Source organism: Triticum dicoccoides, chromosome 3B (assembly GCF_002162155.2).
Source record: "Triticum dicoccoides isolate Atlit2015 ecotype Zavitan chromosome 3B, WEW_v2.0, whole genome shotgun sequence".
Lineage (NCBI taxonomy): Eukaryota > Viridiplantae > Streptophyta > Magnoliopsida > Poales > Poaceae > Triticum > Triticum dicoccoides.
The window spans coordinates 643,409,440-643,416,285 of record NC_041385.1 but is presented as its reverse complement, the minus strand read 5'-3'; positions in this window follow the sequence as shown (position 1 = coordinate 643,416,285).

Below are 6,846 nucleotides of genomic sequence, written 5' to 3'. Positions count from 1 at the left end.
CCGTCCTCCATCAACTTGAAGAGAAGGATGAGCCCCGGCGTCAGGCTATGGACGCGGGTGAAAGTCTTCCACCCACAACGTTGATACATGACGTGAGGGGCGGGGAACTCGACATCAGCCCATATACCGCTGTTCTCACGGCCCCTCATATGCAGCCGCAATGCCTGCGGTGGATCCAGCTCCATGGCCCGAGCAAACGGGGTCGAGAGACAAAGACGATGGCGCGCTGGACGGCGCAGCCTGACGAAGAACTCGAAGGGGTTATCCCCGACGTGGCCCTTCATGGGGGGAAGGGCTGTTGGTGGAGGCGAGGCTGACGCACCGCCCCGTCCCCCTCTCCCCAGAGTGCCACAGTGGCCTCGGCCCCGTCCTCTCCCTCTTCCCCTCACGGCAGGCTCCGCTGCCGAGGGCTCTTGGGAGTGAGAAATGCACTGTCGAGCCGAGACCCTCGCCGCCACCGATGAAGCGTCACCACGCCCCCTCGCCATGACAAGAAGAAGGAGAAAGCAAGAATGGGAAGAAGTAAATGACGGGGAACTGTGAGGCGCCATTCCTCCCGCTCCCTCTTTATAAAGGGAAAGGGCGAGGCTCAGCCGCCCCTCTCGACCAATCCGGCCGGTTGAAGTGACCATGAGCGGGGCCATCGACCGCCCTTCCTGCTCAATTGAAGGTGCTGGGAATCGACCCGCACGCGCGCGACTTCACGTATCCCGCGCGCCTGTCATTCGCTCTGCATCATGCATGCAACGAACATGGCGCAAAGGACGGGTGCAATGGGATGCGTGGGGCGGCGGTTCCCGAGTAAGGGCAGTAAATGAGCAGCGGCCCTGCGGTCTCAAAGAGACATGCAAGCCACCTCTTTACTGTCCACCGCAGGATGACGTTAGCATGCTTCGGCCAGACACGCCCGCACGACCCCACGTCACGCGTTTGACGCAGGTCGTGGGGAAGCGTAGCGGACGGAACAGTTATCGCGGTGAAAATCTATCCCGCCTGCCCACGCACCATTCTGGGCCTGGCCCAACAACGTGTCGCGCTCATGTATGGCCTAGGCCCGGGGGCTCCTTTCGGTGTACAAAAGTAGGGGCCCTGCTTTTGACCCCTTTACTGGTGCACGGGCAGTTAGAGCCCCCCGCCACGGCCACGCATAACAGGGCAGGAGAGGAAAGACGGAGAGAAGCCGAAGGCACAAGACGGACAAAGCAACGACAAGGGCCAAGGCCACAGAGATCGAGTGGACGAGGCAGGTTTCCCCGGCAAGGACCCTTGCCGGGGGAGCCTTAGCAGCCTCGGCAAGACCCTTGCCGGGGCAGCTCGCCCCACACCAACAGAGTGAGCCACCGTCGAGCCCACCAACGCTAAGCAAATGCATTGGGACAGGGCTCGGGAGGCACCTCCGTGGTGGCATGCAGATCTTTGTGAAGACAAAGAAGATTCAAGGTCAGATGAGGATTAGAAGGCAACGATCCCCGACAGGTTTCTTGCCAAGGAAGCCCATAAGACCCCCGTCAAGGTCCTTGCCGAGGATGACAGCATGCCGCGGCAAGACCCCTGCCAGGCCACCCGACAAGACCCTCACCAAGAGCGCCAGCAGGGCCACTGCCAGGCCTACGCCAGCCAAGTCCCCACCGCCATTCGCATGCAGCCGCTAACTCAACTAGCAGGGCATGCACCTGCGTGGTAGCATGCAATCCTTCGTGGAGGCTTCAACACCGCACCACCTCAGCTGCCTGCCTGCCTACATGGCACCGCATGCATCGCTGGCCAGGGCGCGTGTCGAAGCAAGGAGGGGCGGTAACAGACGAGACGGGCCTCACCCCCGTCCCCGATAAAGTGAAGGGACACCTAAGCCTCGCATTAAATGCGCCTTGTCCAGTAATACCAGCGATAATCTCGCAACACTATAACGCTTTCCACCTCCTGTGTGCCACTGTGGCAGTCCCTTTCGCCTATAAAAGGAGGCCCATGGCGCATGGGAGAAGGATTCGGCTCTTTGGAACCTGGCAACACCCAGAGCTAGTTCAAGAGCTCAAGAACACTAAATACACCCACCAAAGCAGGATCGTAGGGTTTTACGCATCTTTGCGGCCCGAACCTGGGTAAAATCCCCCTTATGCTGTCTACTAGTCCTGCTCTTCTCACGATCCCGCGCCCCGCAACCGTAGTAGGGATTCTTGTGATCCCATAGGTGTCGTTTCCCACTGACATATGCTGGCTGTTTGAGGAAGGGTATAAGGTGGGTTTAATGCACTAGCGAAAGTTGCACGGTACTAGAGTGGCTAGCAAAGGTGGAAGGGTGAGAGTGCGTATAATCCATGGACTCAACATTAGTCATAAATAACTCACACACTTATTGCAGAAAATTTATTAGCCCTCAAAGCAAAGTACTACTACGCATGCTCCTATGGGAGGGGTTGGTAGGAGTTAACCATTGCATGCTCCCGACTTTCACACAAAGGAAGACAATCAAGAATAAATTGCGCTCCAACTTCATCACATAACTAGAAGACCATACATTATGCTACGGGAATCACAAACCTTAACGCAATTATTTCTTTGACTCCACGATTTACTATTAACATGACTCTAATATCACCATCTTAATATCTCAAAACAATTGCAAGGAATCAAACTTTTCATATATTTAATGCTCTTTATCAAAGTTTTTATTATATCTCCTTTGGATGCCTATCATATTAGGGCTAAATTCACAAGCTAAGCAAAATATCATGCTGTTTAAGAGACTCTCAGAATAATATAAGTGAAGCATGAGAGTTCAAGGAATAAGAGACTCTATAAAATAAAGCCCCGACGTGATCTAAAAAGATATTAGTCAAGCACTAGAGCAAAAATTGCCCAACTGAAAAGATATAAGTGAAGCACATAGAGTATTCTAATAAATTCATGATTCATGCGTGTCCCTCTCAAAAGGTGTGTACAGAAAGGATTATTGTGGCAAACTAAAAACAAAGACTCATATCATACAAGACTCTCCAAGAAAAACACATATCATGTGGTGAATAAAAATATAGCCTCAAGTAAATTTACTGATGGATTGAAGACGAAAGAGGGGATGCCATCCGGGGCATCCCCAAGCTTAGATGATTGGTTGCGCTTGAATATTACCTTGGGGTGCCTGGGTATCCCCAAGCTTAGGCTCTTGCCACTCCTTATTCCATAGTCCATCAAATCTTTACCCAAAACTTGAAAACTTCACAACACAAAACTCAACAGAAAACTCATGAGATCCGTTAGTATAAGAAAATAAATCACCACTTTTTGGTACTGTTGTGAACTCATTATTTATTTATATTAGTGTAATATCTATTGTATTCCAACTTCTCCATGGTTCATACCCCCCGATACTACCCATATATTCATCAAAATAAGCAAACAACACAATGAAAACCGAACCTGTTAAAAACAGAACAATCTGTAGTAATCAGGAAACTTTGTATACTTCTGTAACTCCAAAAATTCCGAACATTAGGACAACCTTGGTAATTTCTATATCAATCTTTTTAAAAAAACTTCAGATTAGAAGCACGTTTATGTGATTTTTGAAAATTATTTTACTGGGCGCAAAAGTTTCAGTTTTTTGCCAAGATCAAATCAACTATCACCGTAAGCCATCCCAAAGGTCTTACTTGGCTCAAACAGTACTTAAAACATGAAAACATATCTAAACAGAGGCTAGCTTTATTCAAAAACAGGAAAAAAAATCAAGAACAAAAATGAAATTGGGTTGCCTCCCAACAAGTGCTATCGTTTAACACCCCTAGCCCGACATAAATGATAGATATAGGTATTGTCATCTAAATACTTAATTAAATCTTCCAAAACTTTTCTTAGCAAATCCTTCTTTTCTTTACTTTCCCATCTATTAGGTGAACTTAATTCATGTAAAGGACTTTGATTAGTGATTTTGACATTCATAAACCCATAGTCTGGATCATCACCATATATATCATCATACAAAATATGTATCTCGTTCCTAACGGGTTTCTTAATCATCTTTTCCAACCAATCATCATTAAATCATGGGATTATTCCTCTAATTATCCAATCAAACTTATCATAATTTCAAGGTAAAGGGATCGGGTAATCTCTGAATAAGGAACCCTCCTCCTAAGATTTTCACTGTAAGATTGATAATCTCTAGATTCCAAACTACGCAAAGTTTCTTTATCATGGAGAATTTCTTCAATCGGAGGATGTTTGATATCTTTGTTATAGAAAGCAAAAATTTCCCTGACCTCTTGTATTATAAAATCAAATTCATGCATAAGGATGATAGTGGCAATGTGTTTAGCTTTAGGATGATTAATACTGGGGAGTTCCTAAAACACCTTTTGCAAAGCGGCATGGATGTGCACAAATTTTCTTTCTATTTTATCAACAAGCATAACAATAGCATCCGCATAACAATTTGCATTAAGAAGAATAGATCTCTTATTCATAGGCATTGCTCCCGTACAATCAAAGAATTCTTGAATAGCACTCTTCCCAATAATATTACCGTCTCCCACATGAAAAGTTTTTGCTTTATAATTAGGAGGGGTTTCAGTTTTGTGATCCAAAGAATAAGCATCAAGATTTTCCTCAAGATTTTCTAGCAAGACCCTCAAAATTTTCAGTGATAAACCTCCCTAGATTTAGACAAGGTGGTGACAAACCGACCTAGCAAACGAGCAACCAAAAAGTAAACGAAAATACGAACGGAAGAAGGGCGAATAAAAAGGGGAAAACTTTTTGTATTTTTCTAAAAATCATTTTAGAAGTGGGGGAGAGGAAAACGAGAGGCAAATGGCAAATAATTTAATGCAAGAGATGAGAGTTTACGATGGTACTTGGTAGGCTTGATGTAGATCTCCCCGACAACAACGCCAGAAATTCTTCTTGCTACTTCTGGAGCTTGCGTTGGTTTTTCCCTTGAAGAGGAAAGGGTGATGCAGCAAAGTAGAGATAAGTATTTCCCTCAGTTAAGAACCAAGGTATCAATCCAGTAGGAGATACAAGCAAGTCTCCAATCTATGCACCTGCACAAACAATCAAACACTTGCACCCAACGCAATAAAGGGGTTGTCAATCCCTTCACAGTCACTTGCAAAGGTGAGATCTGATAAAGATAGATATAAAAGATTTCTAAAATGTAAAAAAAATAAAAGTAAATAAAACTCAGCGAGGTATTTTTATTTTTTTGGTTTATAGATCTGAAAATATGTGATGGAAAATAGATCCAGGGGCCATAGGTTTCACTAGAGGCTTTTCTCTTGGAAGAAAATAATACGGTGGGTGAAGAAATTATTGTTGAGCAATTGATAGAAAAGCGCAAATTATGACGATGTCCAAGGCAATGATTATGAATATAGGCATCACGTCTATGTCAAGTAGACCGACTCCTACCTGCATCTACTACTATTACTCCACACATCGACCGACTCCTGCATGCATCTAAAGTATTAAATTCAAGAGAATAGAGTAACGCTTTAAGTAAGATGGCATGATGTAGAGGGATAAGCTCGAGCGATATGATGAAAACCCCATCTTTTTACCCTTGATGGCAATGATACAATATGTGCCTCGCTACCCCTACTGTCACTAGGTGAGGACACCGCAAGATTGAACCCAAAACTAAGCACCTCTCCCATTGCAAGAAATACCAATCTAGTTGGCCAAACCGAACTGGTAGTTCAAAAAGAAATACAAAGATATCAAATCATGCATATAAGAATTCAGAGAAAATTCAAATAATATTCATAGATAATCTGACCATAAATCCACAATTCATCAGATCTCGACAAACACACCGCAAAAGTATATTACATCGGACAGAACTCCAAGAACATCAAGGAGAACATTGCATTGAAGATCAAAGAGAGAGAAGAAGCCATCTAGCTACTAGCTATGGACCCGTAGGTCTATGGTAAACTACTCACGCTTCATCGGAAGGTCAATAGGGTTGATGTAGAAGCCCTTCATGATCGAATCCCCCTCCAGCAAAGTACGAGAAAAGGCCTCCAGATGGGATCTAATGAGGTCAGAGACCTATGGCGGCAGAAAAGTATTTTGATGGATGCTTCTGGACGTTTGGGAATATTTCTGAATTTATAGGCCAAGAATTAGGGTTGGAGTAGCTCTGAGGGGCCCACAGGCCCTCAGGGCGGCCCCCTGGGGCGCGCCCTTGAGGCTTGTGGCCACCTAACGAATCCTCTAACTTCATCGTACTACGTGTGTCTTCTAGTCCAAGAAAAATCATCGTAAAGTTCTATTTCGTTTGGCCTCCGGTTGATATTCCTTTTCTGCAAAAAAGGAAAAAACAGAAACTGGCACTATGCTCTGGGTTAATAAGTTAGTCCCAGAAATAATATAAAATAGCATATTAATGCATATAAAACATCCAAAGCAGATAATATAATAGCACGGAACAATCAAAAATTATAGATACATTGGAGACATATCAGACCTCTCTTATGTCTTATATTTTGCTACTGTTTTCTGGCCCTTCACCTTTCTTTAATAGCCGGAGATCCGTCACTCTATTTTGGCTGAAATATTTAGACCATTTTTCTTAGAAAGTTAGATTTCTTTTGGCAAAATAAGGGCTCTAACCGACCTAAGGGCTGCCCACAAGGCACCCAGGCACACCCAGGGGGTATGCGTTCATCGGCCTGCCTTGTGGGACCCTTTGGCACTATTTTGCGTTGATTCTTTCTTCCAAAATCACTTATATTCCATAAAAATCTCTGTAAATTTTCATCGTGTTTGGGCCTTCCTAGATATGGATTTTCTGGGAAACAAAAACAAGCAGATATCAGCAACTGGCACTAGGCACTAGACTAGTAT